We start from the raw sequence: 17,901 nt of genomic DNA on the forward strand, positions 1-17,901 counted from the left end.
TCCCCCTCTGAAGAATTCCAGTTGTGCCTCCTAATCAGAAAAACTTCATGTGTTCCGGGAAAAAAATAATAATAATTCAAATAGCTTCCTGGTTAGACCCACCAGAATAACGGGAAATGGGCTTGAGAAGGGACTGCTGATGGCAGGGGCTTCGGCAGCAGACACTTTTCTAGAAAGGGTTTACTTTGATCATATGTGAGTAGCTGGGCCAGGCCATGTGACCTGTGAGAAAAATTCCTCCAAGGCCAATAACGAAAAGTCACCACCTGTGAGTCTGATAAACATTCCTTTGGGCCTACGATGTGCTGAGTGCACCGTGAGGAGGAGTGAGACCCAGCACCTGCCAGGCCTCGAAGGGCGCAGAGTCTCCCAGGCACAGTGCTTGCCACTAACCAGGCTCCTATTAGCGCCTGAGTGTAGAAACCCCACAGTTCAATGGGATCGCACCGTGAGAGAGACTCCGAAGATGGCAGTGCAGGTTGGTGGCCTGGCTCCCCTAGCTCTGTGACCCTGGAAAAGTTTCTCAGCCTGTTTCTCAGTGTCCTCTCCTATAAAATGGGGATAATAATAGTGGCCACTTCATGAGGAGCAAATGAGTTAAGGTTTTCAAAGCGCTTAAACCGGCGTCTGGCTCATGGTAGGCATTCAATGGATATTTCTTAATTTGTGTTCTACTTAATGACTGGGAGATAAACCGAGCCTGATACTGGTCTCTCAGTTATCACCAGGTCCCGCTTACTGATGAACTGCAGATGCTCCCAGAGAAAACTGCAGAGGAAATGGCAGAAAACAACAACAACAACAACAACAGTCAAAGACCTTGTGCAGACTGGCATTTGCAAAGAAGCTGTTTTCTATTTATGTTATCGATATTTGAGGCACAATTTAGAAATAAAGATGTATCATATAATTGAGAGTTCCATTTGATAAATAAGATACAAATATTAACCACCACTATTTTGACAGTCTCCAAGAGAAGGATCTTCATTATTAAGGTAGCTCCCACTTCCAGGACTTCTCAGGTCACAATTAACATCAAATCATGAAACTAACATCAAAATATGGGTAAGACACTTGGGAGAAGCAGCTACTGGGGGAAAGTCTGCTGTTGTATTTTTTCCTAGTGCCCTTTGCTCTAATAACGGCCACAAGTGTTATTACATAGTACTTGTGGGATTTTTAGTATTATCCTCCTTTGCCTCTATAGACTACAAATTCCATGAGGGCAGGAATAATGTCTGCCTTTTTAACTTTCAAATCTCCTTTGCCTAACACAATGCTTGCCACATGGTAGGCATTCAATGGATATTTCTTGGATGGACAGATATAAGGACGAATGGATAAAAGAAAAGATGAACACATCTCAGGACCAATCTTTGTAGGTTTTACCCTCTAAATGGAGATATCCGCATGTACCATAGTACAACAGTTAAACAGTTCTCAGTGCTTAAGGCAGGTGATCACACATCAGGCAGGTGATGTGTCTTGATCAGTTGTGAGGTAGATTGTAACAGCTCCAAAGTTTGTGTTTGATTTATAATTTTTCCCAAATTACATCAGATGCAAGATTTTCCTTATAAGAACATCTCCCCTTGGTGCTGGGTATCCACCTCTGGGAGAGTTCATATGGATGAGTACTCCCCAGTGCGCTTGCCACCAGCTTTTGTGTCCCCAGGGGGGTGGGTCATGGCTGCCCACACACACACACTGACTCCCCAGGAGGCCCTCCAAGACCAGCAGAATACTGAGTTGTTTTTCAAAGAAAACAGAGCAAATACATAAATCATGCAGCAAGCACACATGCAGAGGAGAGAATTTTCACTCAACACCCGCAACCAAAGTTTCATCCCTCCCATGGAACCAAAGAACCTGAATATGACCAGAACTTGAATGCCAGATCCCTCTCAGAAGCAAAGTGTCCCTTGTACAAGAAGATGCTGTCTTGCAGAAAAACAAATATCATATGATATCGCTTATATGTGGAATCTTAAAAAAAAAATGGGGGTACAGATGAACTTATTTACAAAACAGAAGTAGAGTCACAGATGTAGAAAACAATCTTATGGTTACCAGGGGATAAGGGTGGGGAGGGATAAATTGGGAGATTGAGACTGACATATACACACTATTATCTATAAAATAGATAACTAATAATAACCTATTGTATAGCACAGGGAACTCTACTCAATATTCTGTAATGGCCTACATGGGAATAGAATCTAAAAAAGAGTGGATGTATGTATATGTATAACTGATTCACTTTGCTGTACACCTGAAACTAACACAACATTGTCAATCAACTATACTCCAATAAAAAATTTTTTAAAAAAACAGAAGATACTGTGTAGAAGCCCCTTTACTACCTTACCATAAATGGCTGGGTTCCAAAGGCGTCCAAACGAAACCTGCACCACCAGCACTTCAGCATAACAACCCCTCCTCCCGAACTCATGAAAGTTTGAACAAACTCTCGATCAGGGAGATGAATTTGAGCCCTGCCTCCTGTCTTCTTTCCTGTCTACCTTGCAATAAAGCTCTTTCTTTTCTAAAAAAAAAAAAAAAAATCTCCCATCCTCACTTGCATTCAAACATGCTTCCTCAGATAGGAAAAGGGGGAATGACATGACAGCAAGAGTCCCTCAAACAAAACATAAACCCTGTGATGGAGCAGAGACCTTCATTCCCCACCGAATATCCACGTCCTTTTCCTTACTTCCCAGCCCCCTCGCAGTAGGTTAGAGCAATGTGACCGGTTCTGGACAACAGACTGGTAGCAGAGGTGGCGTGTGGCACTCCACAACCAAAGTATGTAAGACCCTCCAGATGATGCAGCTACAAGACCATGAGACCCCTCTCAGCCTGAATCACCAGGGACTACAGAAGCAAAGGCTCCCCACCAACCTATGTCGGACACGTGGAGCTAGAGAAAAATCAACTTTCACGGTGTCGAGCCATCGAAACAGATAGTTGCTTGTTCCCTCAGCACAGCCTTGCCTATCCTGACTGGTACCATGATCTGGGGATGCCCCGGAAGAGGCTCAGGCACGTGGTTGACATCACCCCCTAACTACGAATGTTAGGAATTGTTTTGCCAACAATCTTGGGTTTTAGGAAACGTTTCTTTAGAAACATTTTGTAATTATGAGAGATGTTCTACATGCAGAAAATAACATAACAGGGTACCAACCACACAAATTTGAAAAAATTTCACATTTTGCCATATTAGCTTCAACTCTTTTAATTAGTAAAACATTACAGCTATAGCTAAAGCCCCACTCCACACCCATCCCATTTCCCTCCCAGAGATAACCACCAACCTATGTGTCTGTGTGTGTCCTTTGAGGAAAATTTACTCTGCTCATAAACAGAGTAAACTTGGCATAAACATAGCAATCTGATACCTGAGCTTTCTGCTTCGGGGGAAAAAGTGAGAAAACGTTATGCTCTTACGCTTTTCTTTTACAAAAGAAGGATTTGTGACATTAACTACCCTTCCTCTTTTTCCATTTCTTTCCTTCTTTCTCCTGGTTTGCAAAACTATTTTAAGGTAAGAAATATGTGACTTTTATTTTTAAAATAAAAATAAAAACTGGCCTCTTAAATCAAGGATATTTTATTAGTTTTAGTTTTTGCGAGGAGAAAAAATACCAGTTTCTGTTTTTGTTTTTGTTTTAGATTTTAGTGGAACCTCTATTTAGTTTTTTTTTTTTTTTTTTTAAATTTTATTTCTTTATTTATTTATGGCTGTGTTGGGTCCTCGTTTCCGTGCGAGGGCTTTCTCCAGTTGCGGCGAGCGGGGGCCACTCTTCATCGCGGTGCGCGGGCCTCTCACTGTCGCGGCCTCTCTTGTTGCGGAGCACAGGCTCCAGACGCGCAGGCTCAGTAGCTGTGGCTCACGGGCTTAGTTGCTCCGCGGCATGTGGGATCTTCCCAGACCAGGGCTCGAACCCGTGTCCCCTGCATTGGCAGGCGGATTCTCAACCGCTGCGCCACCGGGGAAGCCCTCTATGTAGCTCTTGAATCAACTGCTTCTGTTCTAATCCCCACACGGCCTCCTATGAGCTGGGTAACCTTGACCAATTCTCCTAACCTCTCTGTGCTTCAGCTCTCTCGTGTATCACTCAAGGTCCAGGACGAAATAAATGGCACACTGGAGAGAGGCCACTGAAGAGAACTTAATAAAGGATCAACTGACGAAGGCACAGGCATGACGAAGAGAAATCCGTAAGAAATGGGAAGATCCCCCAGAGCTGGTAATAGCAGAAAGCCATCATTAGCCTGAACAGAGGGGCAAGGGAAAGCAGTGGGGTCCAGAATCTGCTGTGACCCTCGGCTGGACGAGAGAACCACTTGCCAGGAGCTGTGGCCTTAGGTGAGGAGCTCGGCCTTTGCCCTCTTAGGACATTATGGCTTAACCTTCAGTCTCCCGAAGGCCGCCCTTGGACAAACACAACTAGAATCCAGAGGACAAAGGAGCATGATGGATGCCGCCCCACGGGCCACGCTGCCACAGCACCAAGCGTGGTAAGGAAGATCTGAAGGGCACACAGAAAATCGAGCCCAGCCCACCTGTACAATTAGGACAATAAGAGCACCTTTGTCATAGAGCTACTCTGATGATTACATGAAAAAACATATAAAGGACAGTTTCTGGCACATATAAATGCTCAACAAATGATACCTTATAGCAGAATTATTAACTAGCCCACATAATCAATATATATCTGAAGTACTGAATATGCCTACTGATATTAAATAACTATAGAAGTGAATTCTTTCTGAAAACCTGGGGGATTTATTTGTTTGTTTATATATTTGTAGCAAGAAATTTGCCAAAGAAGTCATTTCCAAGCTGAATGTTTTCACCACACACTCAAAAAGAAAATCTTCACTTACTTTCACTAGGTCTGTACTGTGATCTAATATCCATTGCCCTTCAGGAAAAAAACAGCTCTTACAAAATGGAGATGATTTTTCTTCAAAGAAATGGCCACTCCAGATTTGTTGAAAGCGACTCAATATTTGGTTCAATATTTGTCCCCATGCCTGTGTCAAAATCTGGTTAAAAGAGAAGTTTTAGGTTTAACTATGGCCTGAGGGATGCAATGCTGGCAGGCGTTTCAGTATAAAGGATTGCTGCAGAAAGTTTCACTTGGTCTTCTCCCCTTGAAAGCAAAGGATAAGTTTTCAAAAACCAAAATACTGATCAAGATCTCAACCCTAAAATGCAAAATGGAAGACCGCTATCAATATCAATATATAATATATATTATGCTATATTATCTAGAATATATAATCCAATATTAACTCAACATATAAAACATATCATCTCATATGTAACATATAATCCAATATTAAATATTGGAGGGTTGTCATATCTTGTGGCCAATGACTTTGTACCAGGCATAACCAGTGATTTGTGTAAGCCTGTAGCAACTCTAGTTATACAGCTTGAGCAATTCATTCATAGCACTCAAACCCTAGTTGTGTAACTTTACTCCCTACTTGTCCTTGGGCAAACCACCTCGATTCTCTCCACCTCCCTCTGGATTGCGGGGGGGCGGGCAGAGTGCCCACTTCAACCTGTAGCTCTACCACTTATTAACTAAATGACCTTGAGCAAATTATTTAAATTTGAAGTGTGACAGAAAGAGGAGTTGGGAGGATTCTGAGGTTTTTCTCTTGAATAAGTATAAAAGATGGTGTTTTCCCTTTCCTGTGTCATTGAGTCAACAGCCTGTTCTTTTTTATTAGTTTATAACGAAACGTTCCAGGCCTCGATCTGGACTCTCATCTAATGCCAAAGCCTGTGCACTTTGGTCCTTTATACTATGTGCCCGTCGTGATTTGGCAAGTAAGCCTGGACACTGGGCCTGAGCTAATAAGTCAGTCAACAGCAAGCTCTGAGGACACTCCCCACTCAGCATCAATTTCTGGACTCAGCAAGATTGAAGTGACTTGCCAAGGGTCCCACAGCAAGTCAGAACTGGTGCTTTAGGCTTGTACAAACTTATCCTGCTTGCCCTGGGTGAAGCTTCGCCTCCGAAGCAGCAATTATTAACCTTCTAGAGATCCTGGACCACTCTGAGAATCTGATGAAAATGATGGATCCCATCCCCTTTAAAAAGCTAGGCATACACAGCTACACAGACAATTTCTGGAGGTTCACAGACCCTCCCTTTAAAGCTCATCTGTAAACCCACTCGGGAACCCTGGGCTAAGAATCCCTGCCTTAGAAGCAAAGTTGAAAATAAGTAAATTATTACCAAGATACTTTAAATTATTTTGAATAGGTAATAGACACACCTGGGGAAAAACACTAAAATAAAAGAGTACAAATGAGTATTAGACCGTCTCTCTCCTAGTTCTATCTTTTAGCATCTCAATTCCCCTGACCGGATGCATCCACTCCTAACAGATTCTCCTATAGACATCCAGAGATGGAGTGTGTATGTGTGTGTGTGTGTGTGTGTGTGTGTGTGTCACCTTTCTTTTCACACACAAAGTAGCATACTGTACACATTATTCTGTTTCTTGTTGCCTTACCCTCCTATGCTTGCACAGCTGGCTCTTACTGATGAACACTTAGGGATGTTTTAATCTTTTCCCATAAAGAAAATGCCGCCCTGGATAACCTTGAGCATCCCTGTTTGTGCTCACTTCGGAGTATATCTGTAGCAAAAGCTCCCAGAAGTGGGATTGAGGATCCAAGGACATGTGCATTTTACATTTAATAGACTTTCCAAATTGCCCTCCAAAGGGATTCTACCAATTCACACTCTCACCAACAAAATCACCAAGTATTTTAATAACACTGCCACGTTTTCCCCAGGACTGGAAGTATTAATTTTTCAATTTAGAAAAAGAAATCCACTACATGAAATGCTTTCTGGCTTCTCTTGACTAATCCAAGTTATTCCACAAATTATTCTCACAAACAAAAACAAATAATCGAATCCATATGTTCACATTTAGCACAGGCCAAAAAAGCAAAGGCAAGCCACAGGTAAGCCTTCAGAACCCTTATCTATCAATGTGGGGCTCTTTCTTGATAATAACCCTTTCATCCCATAATTAATGGATAGACAGACCGATGTCTTATCAGAATCAAAATCTGTTTCAATTCCAAAGGAACCTCATATGAACAACTCAGAACAGAGAGAAAAGTTTAAAAGATCAAAATCCCCAGGGAAATTAAAAATGTCAAGGCCAGAATCCATTCTCATTTCAATTAGTTCCAGCAAAGAACTACTGAATCAGAGTTTCCAATGCTGCTAAAGCAATTGCTCATTAAGGCAAATTGAGAGGAGGCTCAACCTTGCCGTTTTCCCTTCATGACGAGCAGAACATCCCATGCATTCCGAATTGGACACACAGTACCAAGTACGTATAAAAATGAACAAGAAATTTTATTAAAGTACAATATGGGGGAGAAAAATAAACTTGAAACTGGATATATGGGCCAAGATTCTGTCCACGAGGTGCAAGGGACTGAAGCTCAAACTGGCTTCAGGAGAAAAAGTTTAAAACTCAGAAAGAGAATGTGCCCCCTCACCCTCTATTAAGGCCCTCTGACATTGCACCGTTGCCCAGTGGGGTTTATGACTTCCTGTCTTGCCCCAGGGTTACTTCCCTGGGATCCCTTGCCCTGGGTGCTGTCTCAACAGGACACACACTCAGCTACCTTCCGCAGCCTCCTCTTGACCCCTGTCAATGTGCATTGAGTCCCCCCAAGCTCAGCAAATATAGTCAGCTTCCTCTGCTGCCCCTGCCTTCAGGCTCTTCCAGGCCAGAGAGGGGCACATGTCCAAATGCCTACATGGCAATCTCCCCCAAGCCCTCCCTTGTGTTCTGCTGCTGCAGCATTCCGGGGGTTGGGAGGAATGAGGGTGGTCTACAGGTTTGAAAGCTCAGCAAGGATCCAGCCAGAGATGAGATGCCAGGATCCCTCGAGGATGCACCATTTAGCAGATACTGTCAGTGCCCTGCCCGCATCCCCCCAGCCTTTCCATTTCTGTGCTCTCTGGTATGACTCTCTGGTATGACTGCACACTTCCAACTCTTTTGTCTGTGAAAGCCTGCTCAGCCTGCACATGGCATGCTGGAAATTTATTAAAGAATTAACATCCCTGGGAAGCAGACTCCAATCAACAACTGACAGGGGTTGGTGGATAAGTCCCCCATCCCCCTCAGCCCTCGGGTGGATAACTCTGAGGTGCGTGGTCTGTACTATCTCGTGGCACTGCCCACAGTGGTAACTTGCTTGATGACACACCCTGTATTGACTGTCTTTTCTTCCCTGTTCTACCTCCCCACCCCCTACCAACGTTTTCTGAGATGACCTCTCAAATAAACTACTTGCACTTGAATCTGTGCCTCAGGGTCCGCCTCTAGTAGAGCCGATATCAGGAAATCAAAACTTTCCCAGAAGACCCCACAGGCAGAATTCTGCTTATGTCCCACTGGCCAGAAGTGAGTCACATGACCACCAGCTGCAGAGCAGTCTACACACACTCACCATCTTTATCCATTCATCTGCTGATGGACATTTAAGTTGTTTCCATATCTTGGCTATTGTAAATAATGCTGCAATGAACATGGGAGTGCAGACAGTGATTTCATTTCCTTTGGATAAATACCCGTAAGTGGGATGACTGGATCATAGGGTAGTTAATTTTAATTTCGTGAGAACCCCCATACTGTTTTTCATACTAACTGTATCAATTTACATTCCCACCAACAGCGCACTAGGGCTCCTTTTTTTTCCACATCCTCATCAATACTTGTTGTCTCTTATCTTTTGGGTAATAGCCATTCTACCAGGTGTGGGGTGATATCTCATTGTGGCTTGGAGAGGTTGCCTGATGGCTCTGTGCGTCTCTGAGCTCCCAGTCAGCTGAGGAGGAGAGGCTGCGTGTTGGTTAGGATGAGCCTGGGAGAAAGTGCCTGAGCTCAACATGCAATGGACGCAGCCACCACCAACAGGATGAAAATGGAGACCACCGAGCCACACAGCCGGTCAGGTGACACAAGGAAAACTGTAAGCTCAGATGTACTGCACAGGCTGGAATATCCAGATCCTCCCCTGTCTTTCTTTTGCCTCTAGCTTATTCTAAGGCAAGATTCCTTACCATGCCCACAAGCCCCTGCAAGGGCTTACCCTGCTGACCTCCCTGACCTCCTTCCTCTCCACACTGCCCCTTCACAGATATATTCTTTTTTTTTATTATTATTCTTTTTTATTTTTGCTGCGTTGGGTCTTCATTGCTGCGTGCGGGCTTTCTCTAGTTGCGGTGAGCCGGGGCTACTCTTGGTTGCGGTGCGCGGGCTTCTCATTGCAGCGGCTTCTCTTGTTGCAGAGCACGGGCTCTAGGTGCAGAGGCTCAGTAGTTGTGGCACGCAGGCTCAGTAGTTGTGGCTCGCGGGCTCTAGAGCGCAGGCTCAGTAGTTGTGGCACACGGGCTTAGTTGCTCCACGACATGTGGGATCTTCCTGGACCAGGGCTCGAACCCATGTCCCCTGCATTGGCAGGCGGATTCTCAGCCATTGCACCACAAGGGAAGTCCCCACAGATACGTTCTTATCTCATCAGCTTTATTTCAGTGCCTGGAACATACCAATCTCTTCCCACATCTAGGCCTTTGCAATGTATGTTCCCTCTGCCTGGAATGCTCCTCTTCACTCTTGCTTTGAGTGGCTCCTTAGTTAGGTCCGGCAGAAATGTCACTTCTCTTATTAGAAGGCTTTCAAGAAGCCTTCTCTAAATGCTCCATCCAAAGGAGGTCCCTCCATCTCATACTCTATCTCTGCACCCTGTTTCTTTCCACTGCAGCACTCATGAGAATTTGCATTTAGATTATGTATTTGGTTGTTTGCTTTTTCACTGTCTATCTTTATCACTAGGAAGTACGCACCTGTGGCCGCTGGGATTGTGTCTGCCTATTTAATCTCTGCTTCCCCAGGACCTAGCAGGGTGCCAGACCCTAGAAGACACTCGATCATTTTAAGTGGACAAATGGCCTTCCTATCTGAGCAGAAGTGCTTCCCTGCCATCCCTTTTCCCCTCCTCTCATTAGAGCAGCAAGGCCCAGACCCTTCGAAGTTCTGCTTTCCGAATCCCAGACATGTTCTTCCCAAGTCTTGATGATTGTTCACCAAGGTAGAACTACTGATTAGCCCCATTTTACAGATGAAGAAAACAAGTCTCAGAGAAAGGAAGAGACCACAGAGCACCTGAAATAGCAGACCCAAGACTTGGACCCACTTCCGTCCAACTCCAAAATCCGTGTTCCTCCCATGAGCGCCTGTCACCTCCAGTTTTCCAGAGAAGGCTTCTCGAGAAATCTTAACATCCCGAGTACTCACAGCAGCCATTCCATGCCAACCCAGGTGGAGGAGAAAAGGGTAAGAGAAATCTGGCTGAAAGGAATTTGAGGCAGGTTCCAAGGCAACAGGCAGAGAAGGAGTCCCCACCAGAGGAAAGCGCTCCCTGGAGACTGTGGGCTCCGTACACACACTGGCTTGGTCTTGCTCACAGCTGCACCTTCGGAGGTAAGAATAGTGCCTGGTATGTGGTGGGCATTCAGTAAATATGGCTGAAAGAACTTAAAATGCTAATATCAAACTGTTAGGAGTTCATAGGTAGGTACATAGCAAGGGTCTTAACTTGAGTAGAATCCCCACACATACGGGCAGGCTTGCCAAGCATCTCAGTTATACTGGGGTTTCTCAACCTTGACACTACAGACATTTGGTGCCAGATCATTCTCGTCATGGGGGCTGCCCTGTGCACCACAGGAAACGAGCAGCATCCCTGGCCTCTACTTTAGAGGCCAGCACACCTCCCCCTCCACGTGGTAACAACCACCAATGTCTCCAGACATTCCCAAAAGTCCCCTCGGAGGGCAAAACCACCTTCCTAACTCATGAGAACCACTGACTTACGTGCAGTTGAGCCTAATCCTTATTGAAACATGGGCTCAGACCCTCAGAGATTTTTGCCAGAACAAGGAAATAAGCTACCAGGATGCTTGGCTTACCTTCCTTTCTTGTATAAAACTGACAATCTCTGTTTCAGAGAAATAAGGGGAGGGAATCAAGAAGACTCTGCAGGTCACCACGAGGCAATTCTGACTCAGGACACTGCTGGGGCTAGTGGGGGGCTTGGAGCTGTAGTCACGTTGATTCCTGGAGAAGCTGCCAAGGTAAATTTTCCAAGTGTATGGCTAGGTAACATCTGGACTTAATCTGAAATGAGGTTTCACTGCCTCCTCTCACCTTGGGATAAAAAAAAAAACTTCTGGGGCTTCCCTGGTGGCGCAGTGGTTGAGAATCTGCCTGCCAATGCAGGGGACACGGGTTCGAGCCCTGGTCTGGGAGGATCCCACATGCCGCGGAGCAACTGGGCCCGTGGGCCACGATTACTGAGCCTGCGCATCTGGAGCTTGGGCTCCGCAGCAAGAGACGCGGCGATGGTGGGAGGCCTGCGCACCGTGATGAAGAGTGGCCCCCAATTGCCACAGCTAAAGAAAGCCCTCGCACAGAAACGAAGACCCAGCACAGCCATAAATAAATAAATAAAAATTTAAAAAAATTAAAAAAAAAAACTTTTGTTCAGCCTAAATCGGAGTCTCTAACACTTAAAATGAGTGATTCTTGAACAGAAGGAGTAAGCCATACTACAAACCACAAAAAGATAGTGGGGGAAGGATACTTCCTCCATCTGAAATGCTGCCGGGTTAAAGAAAAACAAAGATCAAGGTTTCTCTTACTTTGGGGGTGTGATCTTTCTAGGAACAAGCAGTGAAGAAAACAGGGATAAATCAAAAGTTTTCTAAGTGGCACCGTGAAAGCTCTGCGCACTTAGAATCTCATTCTCCCAAGAGTTTCTTATCTGAATTGTTAAATACGCTAATCAGTCCAGCAGAACTGATGCCACCCTCCTCGTGAACCTTGAGGAAAAGCACAGACTCTGAGTCCCAAACAGACTTTCACACCTGCCCTTCCTCCACTCTTTCGAATGTAAAAGGGGAATGAACATGTTTTCATCTTAAATGTCAGGCCTGCTCCGTGGGGGGCATCTCCTGGGCAGAACATCAGAGGAAAGACCAATCACAGGAGGGTTTTCTATTCCAGGTTGTGAAAGAAAAGCTCAGGTTGGATGGAGTTCACGGAGCATTTTGCTTAAACGTGACCTGTTACTTACAGACAAGGGAGCAGGTGGCGGTGGGAGGGCTCTCGAGAGTGATTTTTAAAATAGGCTTCTGATATCTGGAACATTTTCTTCTGACAAAATCTTAAGGAGGATCTCAATAAAAAGCAGATACAAGCGGAGCCTCTGGGACTTCCGTGGTGGTCCAGCAGTTAGGACTCTGCGTTTCCAATGCAGGCGGCGAGGGTTCTATCCCTGGTCGGGGAGGAAGTTCCGCATGCCACACAGTGCAACCAAAAAAAAAAAGGAGGTAGGGCTTCCCTGGTGGCGCAGTGGTTGAGAACCTGCCTGCCAATGCAGGGGACACAGGTTCGAGCCCTGGTCTGGGAAGATCCCACATGCCGCGGAGCAACTGGGCCCGTGAGCCACAACTACTGAGCCTGCACGTCTGGAGCCTGTGCTCCGCAACAAGAGAGGCCGCAATAGTGAGAGGCCCGCGCACCGCGATGAAGAGTGGCCCCCGCTTGCCGCAATTAGAGAAAGCCCTCACACAGAAATGAAGACCCAACACAGCCAAAAGTAAATAAATAAATAAATAAAATTTAAAAAAAAAAAAAAAAAAAGAAGGCTTTTTCAGAGAAATGGGAGGTCTAGAAATCCACCCCAGGCAACACTTCGCACCAGCATCTTCCCCAAAACCTCACCATGATCTGCCAAAACAACTTGGAGCTCTGTGCTCTGGGGGACTGGGTTTTCCCTTTGGCACTGGGTTGCCCCATGGATGTCCAATAAACTGTCCTTGCATCTTGAGCTCGTTTCTCTGCCCACCTGCTCCTGCTTGGCGGCCTGGGAGCTGATTCTAGAGACTAGCTTACGAAAGTCCCCTGTCGCAGCCAATGGGAGGCAACAACAGGAGGTCCGAGGGCAGGAGGAGAGAGCAGTCAGGACATTTCTCCCCCACGGGCTCCCAGGATTAGTCAGCTCGGGCTGGTTTTGAACATGGCTAGCTAAGCCCAATTTTCTGAGTCTGTTTCCATTTCAAACACCGTGGTTTGGATTTGGGGCTGAGAAATGTGGTCCCTGATATAAATGTGCCTTAAGTTCGATCCTTCCCTGAAGAACAGTCACATTTTTTTACCTGGAAGTGGAATCTACTTTGTTGGTTGCCTGAGAGACAAAATGCACTGCTCTGTACCATTTAAATGTTAAGAGGGCTCAGACCTTTTTCTGCAAAAAGCCTATTTACCTGGCACTGAGTTCCCCAGGTCCCGCAGTTTCACAGGTTAGGGAGTTCTCTTTCATTAGAAAGTTTTTTAGAAAATGTTAGGGATGGATTTCATTTATATCAATTTCTTGCTGTGCTTTCTACTAAATTCCAAATTAATGCCAGCCCAGGGTTTAATAGATCAGATCCCCGAGGTCACCGTGACTTTATATCTTACATTAAGCCTGACCGCTATTAACTGAGCACTAGCTTTGTGCAAGGCATGTTCTATTCACTGTCTCTCATGCTCCTAAAACCCCCAAGGTAAGCAGCATTCTTCCCAATGGAAAAACTGAGGCTTCAGAATAAGTGAAGTCACTTAGAAGAGCTAGAATTTCAACTTTTATGGTCCTGAAGCCCGAATCTTTTGTACATCTAGGGAATGACTATTAAGGGGTATGAGGGTTCTTTTTAGGGTGATGAAAATGTTCTGAAATTAGATCGTGGTAATGACTGTACAACTTTCTGAACAGAAGAAAACCACTGAATTGTATACTTTAAAAGCGTGAATCTCATGGCATACAAATTATGTCTCAAAAAAATATTTTGAACAGCACTCAGAACAATGCTTGGCTAAGTGCTAAGGAAGTTTTCATTAAATAAATTGCAAAAACAATAAATTATTATTTCAGATTTTAAAATCTTAATTCATCAAATCCTTCGGCCACCCCACCACACGAGATTTTTCAGAATTGTCTTCAATCCTTCAGAGGCTTCACCCTCTTCCCCTCTTTCCCATATTTTCTGCGATCCCTCCCTCCCAGTTGGCTCCCTTCCAACTCCAAATTTCCCTCTTCCTGTTATATGAAGAAATCCTGCTTTATGTAAGTTGGTGCAGCCACTGTGGAAAACAGTATGGAGGTTACTCAGAAAACTAAAAATAGAAGTACCGTATGATCCAGCAGTCCCACTCCTGGGCATATATCCAGACAAAACTATAATTCAAAAAGATACCTGCAAAAGATGGCGGTGTAGAAGGACGTGCATTCACTCCCTCTTGCAAGAGCACCAGAATCACAACTAACTGCTGAACAATCATTGAGAGGAAGACACTGGAACTCACCAAAAAAGATACCCCACATCCAAAGACAAAGGAGAAGCCGCAATGAGATGGTAGGAGGGGCGCAATCACAATAAAATCAAATCCCGTAACTGCTGGGTGGGTGACTCACAAACTGGAGAACACTTATACCACAGAAGTCCACCCACTGGAGTGAAGGTTCTGAGCCCCACGTCAGGCTTCCCAACCTGAGGGTCTGGCAATGGGACAAGGAATTCCCAGAGAATCAGACTTTGAAGGCTAGCGGGATTTGACTGCAGGACTTCGACAGGACTTGGGGAAACACAGACTCCACTCTTGGAGGGCACACACAAAGTAATGTGTGCCTCAGGACCCAGGGGAAGGAGCAGTGACCCCATAGGAGACCAAACCAGACCCACCTGATAGTGTTGGAGGGTCTCCTGCAGAGGCAGGGGGTGGCTGTGGCTCACCGTGGGGACAAGGACACTGGCAGCAGAAGTTCTGGGAAGTAGTCCTTGGCGTGAGCCCTCCCAGAGTCCACCGTTAGCCCCACCAAAGAGCTGCATAGGCTCCAGTGTTGGGTCGCCTCAGGCCAAACAGCCAACAGGGAGGGAACCCAGCCCCACCCATCAGCAGACAAGCGGATTAAAGTTTTACTGAGCTCTGCCCACCAGACCAACAGTCAGCTCTACCCACCACCAGTCCCTCCCATCAGGAAACTTGCACAAGCCTCTTAGATAGCCTCATCCACCAGAAGGCAGACAGCAGAAGCAAGAAGAACTACAATCCTGCAGCCTGTGGAACGAAAACCACATTCACAGAAAGACAGACAGAATGAAAAGGCAGAGGGCTATATATCAGATGAAGGGACAAGATAAAACCCCAGAAAAACAATTAAATGAAGTGGAGATAGGCAACCTTCCAGAAAAAGAATTCACAATAATGATAGTGAGGATGATCCAGGACCTCAGAAAAAGAATGGAGGCAAAGATCGAGAAGGGGCAAGAAATGTTTAACAGAGACCTATAAGAATTAAAGAACAAACACTTAGAAGAATTAAAGAACAAACAAACAGATATGAACAATACAATAACTGAAATGAAAAATACACTAGAAGGAATCAATAGCAGAATAACTGAGGCAGAAGAACGGATAAGTGACTTGGAAAACAGAATGGTGGAATTCACTGCTGCGGAACAGAATAAAGGAAAAAGAATGAAAAGAAATGAAGACAGCCTAAGAGACCTCTGGGACAACATTAAACGCAACAACATTCGCATTATAGGGATCCCAGAAGGAGAAGAGAGAGAGAGAAAGGACCCAAGAAAATATTTGAAGAGATTATAGTCGAAAAATTCCCTAACATGGGAAAGGAAATACCACCCAAGTCCAGGAAGCACAGAGAGTCCCATACAGGATAAACTCAAGGAGAAACACGCCAAGACACATACTAATCAAACTGGCAAAAATTAAAGACAAAGAAAAATTATTGAAAGCAGCAAGGGAAGAACGACAAATAATATACAAGGGAACTCCCATAAGGTTAACAGCTGATTTCTCAGCAGAAACTCTACAAGCCAGAAGGGAGAGGCATGACATATTTAAAGTGATGAAAGGGAAGAACCTACAACCAAGATTACTCTACCCGGCAAGGATCTCATTCAGATTTGATGGAGAAATCAAAAGCTTTACAGACAAGCAAAAGCTAAGAGAATTCAGCACCACCAAACCAGCTCTACAACAGATGCTAAAGGAACTTCTCTAAGTGGGAAACACAAGAGAAGAAAAGGACCTACAAAAACAAACCCATAACAATTAAGAAAATGGTCATAGGAACATACATATCGATAATTACCTTAAATGTGAATGGATTAAATGCTCCAACCAAAAGACACAGGCTCACTGAATGTATACAAAAACAAGACCCATGCATATGTTGTCTACAAGAGACCCACTTCAGATCTAGGGACACATACACTGAAAGTGAGGGGATGGAAAAAGATATTCAATGCAAATGGAAATCAAAAGAAAGCTAGAGTAGCAATACTCATATCAAATAAAATAGACTTTAAAATAAAGAATGTTACAAGAGACAAGGAAGGACACTACATAATGATCAAGGGATCAATCCAAGAAGAAGATATAACAATTATAAATATATATGCATCCAACATAGGAGCACCTCAATACATAAGGCAACTGCTAACAGCTATAAAAGAGGAAACTGACAGTAACACAATAATAGTGGGGGGGACTTTAACACCTCACTTACACCAATGGACAGATCATCCAAACAGAAAATTAATAAGGAAACACAAGCTTTAAATGACACAATAGGCTAGATAGATTTAATTGATATTTATAGGACATTCCATCCAAAAACAGCAGATTACACTTTCTCTCAAGTGTGCACGGAACTTTCTCCAGGATAGATCACATACTGGGTCACAAATCAAGCCTCAGTAAATTTAAGAAAGTTGAAATCATATCAAGCATCTTTTCTGACCACAACGCTATGAGATTAGAAATCAATTACAGGGGAAAAAAACGTAAAAAACACAAACACATGGAGGCTGAACAATACATTACTAAATAACCAAGAGATCACTGAAGAAATCAAAGAGGAAATCAAAAAATACCTAGAGACAAATGACAATGAAAACATGACAATCCAAAACCTATAGGATGCAGCAAAAGCAGTTCTAAGGAGGGAAGTTTATAGCAATACAAGCCTACCTCAAGAAACAAGAAAAATCTCAAGTAAACAATCTAACTTTACACCTAAAGAAACTAGAGAAAGAAGAACAAACAAAACCCAAAGTTAGCAGAAGGAAAGAAATCATAAAGATCAGAGCAGAAATAAATGAAATAGAAACAAAGAAAACAATAGCAAAGATCAATAAAATTAAAAGCTGGTTCTTTGAGAAGATAAACAAAATTGATAAACCATTAGCCAGACTCATCAAGAAAAAGAGGGAGAGGACTCAAATTAGTAAAATTAGAAATGAAAAAGGAGGGGGCTTCCCTGGTGGCGCAGTGGTTGACAGTCTGCCTGCCAATGCGGGGGACACGGGTTCGAGCCCTGGTCTGGGAAGATCCCACATGCCGCGGAGCGGCTGGGCCCGTGAGCCACAATTACTGAGCCTGCGCGTCTGGAGCCTGTGCTCCGCAACAAGAGAGGCCGCGATGGTGAGAGGCCTGCGCACCGCGATGAAGAGTGGTCCCCACTTGCCACAACTAGAGAAAGCCCTCGCACAGAAACGAAGACCCAACACAGTCATAAATAAATAAATAAATAAATAAATAAAAGAACGCGAATTTCTTAAAAAAAAAAAAAAAAGAAATGAAAAAGGAGAAGTTACAACAGATACCACAGAAATACAAAGCATCCTAAGAGACTACTACAAGCAACTCTATGCCAATAAAATGGACAACCAGGAAGAAATAGAAAATATGAACAGAACA

The sequence above is a fragment of the Balaenoptera acutorostrata genome, chromosome 15, assembly GCF_949987535.1.
Source record: "Balaenoptera acutorostrata chromosome 15, mBalAcu1.1, whole genome shotgun sequence".
Taxonomy (NCBI): Eukaryota; Metazoa; Chordata; class Mammalia; order Artiodactyla; family Balaenopteridae; genus Balaenoptera; species Balaenoptera acutorostrata.